At 42.7% G+C, this 12,373-nt stretch overlaps 1 protein-coding gene across 1 annotated transcript in view; it reads left to right on the forward strand.

The window, feature by feature from the left end:
• The window catches only part of LOC130549630 (uncharacterized), an 86,050-nt gene extending 77,992 nt beyond the window's left edge, over positions 1 to 8,058 (forward strand). Inside the window, exon 4 of the transcript XR_008962232.1 lies at positions 7,458 to 8,058. The gene's annotated coding sequence lies outside the window, so the exon portion shown is untranslated. The remainder of the gene's footprint in view (positions 1 to 7,457) is intronic.
• Positions 8,059 to 12,373: the final 4,315 nt, after the last annotated feature.

Below are 12,373 nucleotides of genomic sequence, written 5' to 3' on the forward strand. Positions count from 1 at the left end.
GCGATTTGACACGGGATTCGTACCCATGCAATAAAGCGAGGCAGTGTGTCACTACGGTAACAATCACACTAAGCTATTTCGCAAAGCTAGCTGCTGCGGATCTTTGCAATAATATCAAGATGTCACACAACAATATGCAGCTGGATGAATCAAGGGAATATGCCCGTGTTAACTTGTGACCTCTGTGCTATTTATCTCTTATGAAATGTAGTAAAGTTTATGAGTACCGTTTAGTAACCACGTCTTTTTAGAAGGAATGGTTTCCATTTGATGGCCCCTGTAGTGAAAGAACGATGCTCATTACTACCATGTTAACTTATGACTTAAGTTCACTACGTCTCAATTCATTTACATTATGTTACATCATGTTACATTAAATCTTTACGCTTTTTCTAACCGAAAGGCTGCTTATAACTATCACTTTGACAAAGCGTTAGCTTGCGACTTCGGTTTACAAGCTCATCTGTGTAGTTAAACCTTATTACATTTTGTGCTTTACGATTTTCACCAGTTGAACTGTAACACCACCATAGCACTCGCACAGACTTTGAATGTGCTGCAAAGAGGCTAACAACTGAGGAAGAACTTTATCATTTATCTCGCCGTCAATCTGTAATAAATCATCAATAAATGCATCTAATCTGAATGACACATAGTCATTTGATGCATGGTTATCGACTTCATTGGCTAAATGCCGTAACTCTCTAGCTAATTGTGCGCCCGCCATAGTGACTTAATGTTATACACGAAGCAAACGATCAGTGAGTGACGTGACGTTAGTCCAAAACAAGTCAAGAGTAATCGATCAAACGCTTCAATCTACGCTGAACCAATAGTAGGCAAGACCAACCCATCTAATTATCATACCAGACACAGAAAAGTAAGAATAAATTCAAGAATAAATAAATAAAAGTGGAAATAAATACATGCGATAATAAATAAATATAAAAATAAATAAACGTATAAATGAATAAATGTAAAAAATAAAAGGAAATGATAAATAAAATAATCTAAAAATAAAATAATAATAATAACAAAATAATAAAAAGGACACAAAAAATAATAAATCAATTTAAAAAATGAAAAAAAAGTTAAAGCTAAGATCAATAATAGCTAAAACGAATTATTTTGTTTTATCAAACCATTCATTCCTTTATTTATTTTCATATTATTACATTTATTCGTTTATATATTTATTTATTTATAATTTTTGCAGGTTTAGTCCTCCATACTGTGCATGCGGGGAAGTTCCGAGCGGTGACAGTAAGCAGGATGCAGTGACGGAGATAGCGCGTGAGTGTTCATTTAACATATTTAAAAGTTTGCACTCTCAGATTTTTCCATCACATAATGTGGGTTTAGAGTGACACAAACTCGTTGTCCTTTGTTAAAATTGTATCAGAGGGGTGAGGGGCCTCCGGGTGCGCACGTGAGTCAGCCGCCATCTTAGTTTTCCTGTGACCGCGTTTCTCAGAGTGAGTGCCATTTATTTTGTTTTTCAAATGCTTAATGCCTTCATTCAATCTTAATCATTTCTGACATGTATTTATATGTTTTGTTGGTGACGTTCATTAGAGTTTCTATGTCTGTTTGTAAGGGAGGTAAATTTCTAATGATGTTAATGTTTATGTGAAGAATGTAAAAGCAGGGTTATATCTCATTCAAAAATGTAAGTGGCTTATGGTTATTATACATTCTCAATATTTCTGTTTTGTTCTCCTTCTCAGAAAAGACAGAATTCACAGCCACTATCGTTGTTTTATTTGGGGTTTAATTGCACCTAATGTTATTATTTGTGTAGTTTTGTAGAAATATTGTGAAATTGATATGCATCAACCAAAGCTGACTATGTTTGGGGTTACTGTGAGAGAAAGGTAGCTTATCTACTATCTTTCTTTTGTTTACCAACTGGATTTCTTTGATTTGAGACACTGTACTTCTCTGGTGATCTAAAAACATCAACCTAAGTTTTACCTGTTTTCTTTATTGTACGTTTTTGTTTACTCTCCTCTACATGTAATTGCAGGTTTCACATATATTGCAGTGTGTGTACAGCAGGAACTGCCGGATTTTCCGTGGCTAATTCCCTCATTTTCCTTGGGCTTTCGGACAAACTACCTATTCTATACCAACTTTACAGACATTCTTTCTAAGAAGTTTGCAGGTACTCTGAGATTCAGAGGACCCCTGAGCCACCACATCCACACCTAAACAAACCAAATGCATATAATCTAGCGGGAATTGTGAAACCACGCCAACACCAGCTGGAAATGCCGTCAGACGGTGAAAATGTCTCCAAGAGTTCATCATCCGATGTCTGAATCGGCCTATCACAGTCACCCATCACAAAACTTGAACACAAACTAAGAAGTTGGACTGTGTTAAATGAGTGTTAAAAACTCATCTGTTTGAGGCAAAAAGTGTCCACCCATAGAAAATGAATAGGTGAGAGATATAAAACAGAGAAACGAACAAATCTAGAAATGTAATTATTTACAACACAGGTTTAGAGAGATCAGGCAATGCAGACTATTGAGTAGTAGAGCCATCTGGTGGCCAGTTATTTCATGTATTTAGATTCCAAAAGCAGAACCTTCAAAGGCATGATGCATTTTACAGATTTTCCTGTTAAAGTGAAATTAAAAGTTGCTTCATTTAACATGTGGGTTTTTGTATGTTTTAAGAGGTGAAAGGAAAACGCTTACGAAAATGAACCATGGTTTTACTACAGTTAAACAAACAAAAAAGCACGGTTACTGTACTAAAACCATGGTTACCACAAATTGACCATGGTTTTAAACACCAAACTTAAACCATCGTAACTGTAGGCCAGTAAAATCATGGTTTTGCCAATGGTAATCATTACACCAAAAAATTACACTTTTACCACATGTAAAAAATACATACCGTCCCAGACAAAAATCTGGGCCCGTATGTATAAAGCCACTCAAAGTAAAATTTTGCTTTTAAGTGTGTCAAAATTCTAAGAATGACATCATTTTACTCTTATTCTTACACTTAAGAATACGAGTGATTCATAAAGGTTCATAAGTGTTGAGACTAGGTCTTAGCTCCTAAATGATTGAAGAGAGCTGAAGAGGTCTCCTAACCTAGTTAAGAATAAAAAGATGCCAGTACAGAGTCAGATACCGTGGACTTTACAAACAAGGAAACAATGTGTTGGAATGATATGATGACAGGGAGTTGATGAAATAATATAATAATATACAAAAAAAGGTTAAATCCATTTTTTAAGGATTGGCAGCTTTGGTCTTTTCTTTATATAGCCTACAGCTGTGAGTGTAATAGGATGTGATTCAGCAGCTTAATTATTTAAATTAACTGTTCATTTAAAAGTGTATGAAACCAAACCAAAAATGGATACATATTTATAATATTTTTGCGCATAATGCAAACATTTTTTTAGAAACCGCAATTTTTTACTTTTGCATCTCTGTTTGAAAAATGAAATTGCAGGTTTATGTATTTATCTTCATACGGGTTGAAGTCAACCGATGTTAAATTTCCCACAAAATAGTACAGCTCAACTTATCAATTACTATTTTAAGCTTACCGTTGTAAATCAGGGGAAGGTAGGCTGAGAGTTTTCAACATTGATTTTTATGTACTTGCCCAATAAATAAATATTGATTTATTTTACCCAAATAAGTTATGGATTGCAGCTGTATATTAATACAATAAGACAAAAAATTAGTACAAAAATGAAATAATGTAATGTCTGAATTAAGTAACGTCCTAAAACTTTAGAATCAGTCTTAAACTTTACTGAAAGTTGCTTTTAGCTTCTTTATAAAAGTCTCCTACTCTTAAAAAGTCCTACTTCTTACAAAGATTTTTTTTACCTTAAGTCAAAGTTTAAGACTACTCTTGTGAGCATTTTTGAGAACTTTTATACATACGGGCCCTGGGCCCGTATTCATGAAAAATCTTAGCTTAAAGAGTTGAGCTCCTAGTGACAAAATTCTAAGAAAATTCTTAGAAATGTGGGCGTTTCCCCTTAATATTACAGAAAAGATACCAGTAAAGAAAAAAGAAATTCATAAAGCATCTTAACCCTTAAAAGATCTCTTAAGGTCCAAAAGTTTAGGAGTTGTGAGGACTTGTAAGAGGCTTAAGAGTTTCTTTAGCAGCAGAGAAAATGGACGAAACACAAAAAGTAAGAAGAAATGTGTTGCAATGCATGATAATTTCCATATTACTTTAAAGGTTTATCAGATTTTTTTAATTGTTTTTTTTTTGTGTGTTCAACTTTTGTTTTTCTTGGTTTTGGTTCCCTTTCTGTCGGTCTCTCGACATTGTGTCGAACTGACAGATGGGGTTCGTCCTTGAGAACCTATCGCTTCCGACTACTTTAGAAAAGGCCAATGAAATTGGCGAATGAAATTTGCATGCCCCCGGATATCCGGGTATAAAAGGGAGACGACGTGCTGCATTCATTCACCTTCTGTTCTTCGGAGCCTTCGCTCAAGAACTACAGACTTCGCTACTAAAGACTGCCGGTTTCGCACGACGTGGTGCAGCGGACTGTCCCTTCCTGCGGCGACTTCCCCTGGGCGTCTTGGCGGTTCCAGAGGTGTTCGAGAATAAAAGAGCAAATTTCTCTAGCGTGGCATGTCCCGCTGTTCTCTTGGATGCGATACCCTCATCGAGGAGGGGGACGGACACGATATCTGACTCAAGTGTTTGGGTCTCCAGCACGCTGAGGCAGCCTTCATGGACACATCTTGCCCGCACCATCTTTCGGATGGTCATCCAGACGTTGCGGTCACGGGTGGCTGCCTTCTCGAGAACCAGCCAGCACATCGCATGCTTCCCGGACCGTGACGAGAATGACTAAAGCCATACTGTCCGCCAAGGCGAGCAACGAGGGTGATATGGGGGCCATTGCGAGCATAAATCCGTCAGCCAAGCTCTCGCACCCCGTCTCGCTCGTCTGACCGTTCCAAAGAAGGCGGTTGCACACCGTCTGGATCCTCATTCACGCAATCGGAAACGGTGCGTGAAGATGATGAGATGTCGATCGCAGCATCGGAGGGCGATTTGCTGGCATCCGATCCCGACGATTCCTTGCAGCTCCCCCCCACGGGGGGTCGAGCTCAGGAAGAAGCGGATTTCGAGATGTCAGCCATGCTTTCCCGGGCCGCCGTGAGCATTGGGCTGCAGTGTACTGCACCGCCTTTTCCCCAGCGCTCGCGGCTGGACACATGGTTCCTGGGCTCTGAGCGCCACTCCAAGCCGCGCCCAACCCCGGTTCCATTTTTCCTGGAAGTGCATGAGGAACTGACGAAGACGTGGAATTCCCCCCTTTTTCAGCTCGTACACGTCAAACCAGTTCCATCGCCCTTTCTTCCCTCGATGGTGGGGCAGCTAGAGGCTACGTTGACGTACCCCAGGTGGAACGTGCAGTCGCGGTGCACCTGTGCCCACAGACGGCGGCCACCTGGAGAGGTCGACCTAGACTCCCGTCCAAGGCGTTGTAGGACCTCGGCATCTCTGGTGTCGAAGGCCTACACTGCTGCGGGCCAAGCTGCCTCCTCTCTCCACGCCATGGCCATCCTGCAGGTCCACCAGGCCAAGGCATTGAAAGAGCTCCACGAGGGTAAGATCGACCCAGGGTTAACGCAGGAACTCCGCACCAACCTCGCCCTACGGGCGACCAAGGTGACCACGTGGGCCCTGGATCGGGCGATGTCCACACTTGTGGTCCAGGAGAGGCATCTCTGGCTCAACCTGACACAGATGAGCGACACCAAGAAAGTTCGCTTTCTCGACGCACCCATCGCGCAAGGTGGGCTGTTTGGCGACACTGTTGAGGACTTCTCACAACAGTTCTCGACAGTGAAGAAGCAGACGGAGGCGATCAGCCATATCCTACCCCGCCGCGACTCGGCCGCCTACAGGCCTTTGAGATCCTGTGCGGCGTCTGCTCCCCAGCAGCCCCGGCCCTCTCTGACACCACCTCCGGCTCCAGCGCTCCCTACCCAGGCGGCCCCCCGGAAGAGGACGTCGAAGAGGAGACTAGGCCGCCAGGCAGGAAAACCAGCAGAGCCAGTCTCCTCAGGGAGAGAGGTGTGCGGGTACTAAACTATCTCGACGACTGGCTTATCTTGGCACACTCGCGAGATCTGTTGTGTACACACAGGGACCTAGTGCTCCGGCACCTAGATCGATTGGGACCACAGGTCAACCGAGAAAAGAGCAAGCTCTCCCTTGTGCAGAGCATCCTCTTTCTTGGTATGGAACTCAACTCTGTCTCCATGACAGCGTGACTGACTACAGAGCGCGCCCAGTCAGTGTTGAACTGCCTGGAACATTTCAAGCAGTCCGCGGTGAACAATTTCAGAGGCACCTGGGCACATGGCATCCTCGGCGGTGGTGATACCCCTCGGGTTGATGCACATGAGACCGCTCCAACACTGGCTACAGTGTTGAGTTCCCTGGAGAGCGTGGCACACAGGCAGCAGGCAGATGGTGATTACGCCTCTCTGCCGACGCACCCTAACCCCTGGTCTTCCATGACCTTTCTATGAGCAGGGGTCCCCCTCAGACAGGTTACGAGGCATGTCGTGGTGACGATAGATGCCTCCCTGCAGGGCTGGGGTGCAGTGTGCAATGGGCACGCAGTGTCGGGGCGATGGTCGGGCCCCAGCCTGCGCTGGCATATCAATTGCCTAGAGTTGTGGACCGTGCTACTTGCACTGAAGCGGCTACAACCTCTCGTGCAGGACAAGCACGTGCTGGTCCGGTCGGACAGCACAACTGCCGTAGCGTATATCAACAGCCAGGATGGCGTTTAACACGACTCACCTGACGCCTCCTCCTGTGGAGTACAACATCAGGTGATCCGCTACCTGCGAGCCACACATATACCAGGCGACCTGAACCAGACAGCCGATGTGCTCTCTCGTCAGTTGACGCCTTGCAGTCCTGCTCATTTGGGTGCAGTTCGGGCAGGCTCAGGTAGACCTGTTCGCCTCCCTAGACACCACCCATTGCCCGCTTTGGTACTCCATCTCCGAGGCTCCCCTCGGCATGGATGCCCTAGCGCAAAGCTGGCCACGGGACAAGTGGAAGTACGCCTTCCCCCCAGTGAGCCTCATTTCACAGATCATGTGCAAGGTCAGAGAAGAGGAACATCAAGTGTTACCAGTTGCGCCGTACTGGCCCAACCGGACTTGGTTCTCGGAGCTAATGCTCTTGACGACAGCTCCCCCTGGCCGATTCCCCTGACGAAGGACCTGCTTTCCCAGGGGAAGGGCATGTTATGGCATCCCAGGCCAGACCTCTGGAACCTCCATGTCTGGCCCCTGGACGGGACGAGGAGATCCTGAGTGGCCTACCCCCTGCGGTGGTAGAGACCATCACTCAGGCTAGGGCACCGGCCACTAGGTGGCTATAAGACTATAAGTCTATAAGTCTATAAACTTTGATTGGAGGTAGCTGGGTGGGTAGGGAGTGGGGGGGCTTGTTGGTTGTGGTTCGGGGCGTTTCATTTGTTGGGACTGTGTGGGTCTGGTCTGGTTGGTCTTGTTTTGTGGTCGATGTCGGACAACAGAGGAATAAAGTTAATTATGCCATTACTACTTTTCCCTGGTTGTTCCTCTGTTGTCTGTTGTTGATCGCGGAATGGGACCGGGTTGGACCTGCACGGTTTCGGCGGGTGGGGCTTCCTGGGTCGCGGCTCGTGGGCTCTCCCTGTTCTTCGTGGACGTTGCTCGGTGGCTTTGGTCGGGGTCACTGAGTGCAGCTATGACACGTCAGAGGAGATCTGGCCCTCCCGGCTGAGCCTGGTTTCTCCCGAGGTTTTTTTTTCTCCATTATTCAGCATTGGAGTTTGGGTTCCTCGCCACAGCAGAGCAGTGCAGTGTTGGCTTGCTCACCGGGAGACTGCATTTATTTATTTATTTATTCATTTATTTATTAGATATTATTTATTATAATGATCTTGCTTGGTCTATAAACACCATGCACTGTGCTGTGTTTTACGTTTCTGTGTTTTTCTTATTTGCTCCTGTAAAGCTGCTTTGGAACAATGCACATTGTGAAAAGCGCTATATAAATAAAATTGAATTGAATTGAATTAAGTGGCGCCTCTTCTCGTCCTTGTGTTCTTCTTGAAGAGAAGACCCGCGGAGTTGCTCGATCGGGAACGTGCTGTCCTTTCTACAAGAGAAACTCGAGACTAACCTCTCCCCATCCACACTGAAAGTGTATGTAGCCGCTCATCACGACACAGTTGCTGGAAAGTCTCTAGGACAGCACGACCTGGTCATCGGGTTCTCTATCAAGAGGGTAGGGGACCTACAAGCATTCTCCGTGTCCCCTGATTGCCTAGAATTCGGGCCGGGTGATTCCCGGCTACGTGCCCAAGGTTCCCACCACTCTCTTACGGGACCAGGTGGTGAACTTACAGGAACTTACAACCTCGTCCGTGTTGTGTCCAGTACGCGCACTGCGCCTCTACTTAGACCGCACACAGAGCTTCAGGAGCTCTGATCAGATCTTTGTCTGTTTTGGAGGTCAGCAAAAGGGGAGGGCTGTCTCCAAACAGAGATTGGCGCACTGGATTGTGGACGCCGTCACGACGGTGTACCAATCCCAAGACCGCCTGTGACCCCCATCGGGCGGTTCCGTCTGATGTATCCTCAAGATTGGTTCCCACCTTGGCAACCCATGACCTTCCCTAGGTGGACCTCCACCTTGCGGTTAACTCCTTCAGTCCGCATATTTTCTCATGACTTCTCCCCTAAACGGCGAGACCATGTTGGTATCGCCACTAAACTCCTCCCTACGGTAGGAAGTGGTCTCTGTAGCGCATCCCCCATTTGAGGAAGTAGCGCTTACCCAGTGGCCTTACGGTACAGGGCGGCTTCTCGCTGTTAGAGAAACAAGACCGCTGCCTGTGAGGCCGAAGGCCTTTCAAGAAAAGCTCTGGGACCCCCTACCTATCCACTGGTAGGTTACAATTTCGCAGTAGCGCTCACGTCTGACACGCCCAGGCCAGTCACCGTCACTTCACTAGAGATTGTGACACGGCACAGCATCGTGGCGTTTTCCATAGGAACCCCATCTGTCGGTTCGACACAACGTCGAGAGACCGACAGAAAGGTAATGTCTTTTTCCCTCCATCAGGGAACTGAGGTTACATCCGTAACCAAGACGTTTTCTTGTACAGCTGCCTTGATGCAATACAAAATGTTAAAGCACTATATTAAATTGAATTGAATGACAATGAGTTAATAAGACACAACACATTAGATCGTGCAGGGTTCATGTTTGTGTCCGATCCTAGTAGAGACACGCTAATATCTGCAAGAAAGCGCAGGAATGCCATAGCGCCAGAAATAGAAGTAATCATATTAACATATTTGGCGACTGGAGAAATGCAACTATGCAGCAGAGATGATTTGGTTCCGTCACAACGGTCACAATCTGATCACACAAACAATTACAACACTTACAGAAACTTACTGTGTCACTGTTCATTTTCTATCAAATACGTTGATATTATATTATACATATATATATATATTTATTTTATATTATATTAACAGCATGGAAAAATGTACACACGCACACACTATATATTGTGCATGTGTGCGTGAGTATGGTAAAACTGAAAAAAAATTGTTAAGCAATTTCAAACTAACGACCCCATACTTAACAGCGCCCTTTTTTCCTTTTTGGCAAACCATCCAATCACAGTCTTTAAAAGACTGTGTCATACATAGCAACAGGGTCAGCCCCGCCTCCTCACTAAGATAAAAGTTTTTAGGCATGTTCGACTTAAAAAAAAGAAACAAACAATTTGATTAATATTAATTGGAATGCACAATAAAAACTTGAATTTTGAAAAAAATCGAGTTATCTGTTCTTGTAAATGAACTCTTCACTTGTTGAATTAGTAATTTAGTGTATATTTTATAATCTTAATTTGAATACGGCAATAAATATTAAAACATTTTATTTGAATATGACTACATTTTTGTTTTAAGATCTTAATTTAAATATGTCAGCATGAGACCACATACTATAATATTTCTATGATTAAATGACTGACAGAGACCCATCTTCTATCAGCCAATCACTGTGGTCATAGTCAGTAAACTTGCTGACATCATCCATAGCAACGAGGTCAACCCCACCCTTTTTCTTAGCTTAACATTTATTTCTGTTCCTTAGTAAAAGTTGCTCTCAGCAGCGTTGTGAATGGGTTTTAAGTGGAAACTCTTAACTAAAAACTTTTACTGCTGTTTAGGAGAGCTCTTAATGTTAAGATCAAATGTTTTGTGAAAATGGGCCCAGGAGTCCTATAATTTCATTCTACCTGTTAGATTGTCCTATCAGGCATGCGTATATCAATGTTACCTCATTTTTTGTTGTTGCTGTAAAATCATACTACTGTACCTGTTTATTTTATACTGCTACGACAATCTGATGTCGATGTGGTTTACATCATATTAATTTTTGTGCTGTGGTTGGAAAATCTGACAAGGTAGGACAAATTCGACAGAACTTTCCCGGCTCTCATCCCATCATTTCCTGTCTCTTTACGCTGTACTGTCTGGCAAAAAGGCCAAAGAAGTATTATGGGCCTTTACAGTTAGTTCATCCCATCCCCCTACATCCCCCGATAACTCACAAAGACAAACATATTCAATGTAATTTTAGCTTGTGATAAGTAATTGCAGCAGTATTTTTACAGTGTAACTGTCAAAGGTGTGGGGCTCAAAATCAAACTCACTCATTTTATTTTCAGCAAGGCAAATGGAGAATGATAATAAATGATTCTCAGCCATTTTCTCTGGTGGAGGATGAGGGCTTCAGACATGGTTGCTTAAGGGACAAAAGAGAAGGTGAAAAAGAGCACACTTGGCCCTTTAAACACAGATCACTTTGCTAGTTTTTTTTACTAGTCTAATAAACTAGTAGAAAGTACTAATATTTTTATAGATTTTATAATATAAAATACTATTTTATATTTAACTGTATTTAATGCATTTAAAAAAAAATTAAACAATCACCTGTTGTGAAAATCTTTGTAGCTGTTAATGACATTCGGCCTCCATCTGGAAGTTCGACCAGCAGGTGTCGCCAGCATGTGGTGTTTCAAACTCTTCGAAACAGTGAAGCATTTTGTGAGGCAACTGGTTCATTTGATTGAAAGCTCTGAAAAGTCTACAAGTCTGTAGGGTGTCCCATTTGTCTTTTTAGCGCTCAGGGCCCGTATGTATAAAACTTCTCAAAAATGCTCTTAAGAGTAGTCTTAAACTTTGACTTAAGTGTCAAAAAATCTTAGTAAGAAGTAGGATTTTTTTAAGAGTAGGAGACTTTTATAAAGAAGCTAAAAGCAACTTTCAGTAAAGTTTAAGACTGATTCTTAAGTTCTGACTTAAGTGTTGTAAATTAAGGACTACAATGAATTAAACACAAAATGGCTGCACTTGACCTCTGAATCAGCCAATAGGGAGCCTGCAAGGGTGAAGTCACAGCAGTATGACACAATTAATTTACGATTTAAATAAGATATTACAATATTTTTAATATTTCAATTTATTTGAGAAATACTTTTTTGCATTGTGTGCAAAAAGATTACAAGTACTTTTATTTGACACAATTTTGCACAGTTTTATGACTTTCCACACACTAATTAAATGGATATGTGGTACCGTTTAAGTAATTAAGCTGATGAATCACATCATTATTCCACTTACACCTGTATATAAAGGAAAGACCAAACTTGCAAACTGTTAAAAATGTATTCATAAAGAAAACCAAACTGGTCCAAGCAATAAAATGTTGTTCTAGTGCAGTCCGTCCTTAAATGTAAGGAGGTGATAAGAGGAAAATTCAGTCCAACTTTAACAAGTAACGTCAAAAAGAATGCATGGCAACAGATTACAATGACTATAAATGCAGCATCTCGGACAAGACGATCAGCAGAGGATTGTGAGAAAAGGTGGTACAATGTTTTGTCAACAGCAAGCAAGGAAATTTCAGCATACAAAGAAAGCATGCGAGCCACTGGTACATTTGATTTTATATTTATATTAATACTTTTATATTAAATGATGATGTCCGTGTGGTCAGCAGCAGAGTTCTATGTAAAATTGGTGGAGGCCCTCCATGTAAACCTCTGTCTGAGATTGCCGAGATAGTAGAGGAGATACTTGGAACAGCCAATCCTTCCATTTGTGGCATAGCAGAAGCCCCAGACTCTGCACTACTGAAAATGAAGGAGTTACAAAGATGGTAAGAAGAAAACGATACATGTAACAATATGTTTGCCTTTTTTATAAATTTATATTAGCTACTTTAATCTATGGACATGAAAAATACACAACACTTCGGA

This window comes from Triplophysa rosa, unplaced genomic scaffold, assembly GCF_024868665.1.
Source record: "Triplophysa rosa unplaced genomic scaffold, Trosa_1v2 scaffold143_ERROPOS450313, whole genome shotgun sequence".
In the NCBI taxonomy this organism is placed as follows: Eukaryota; Metazoa; Chordata; class Actinopteri; order Cypriniformes; family Nemacheilidae; genus Triplophysa; species Triplophysa rosa.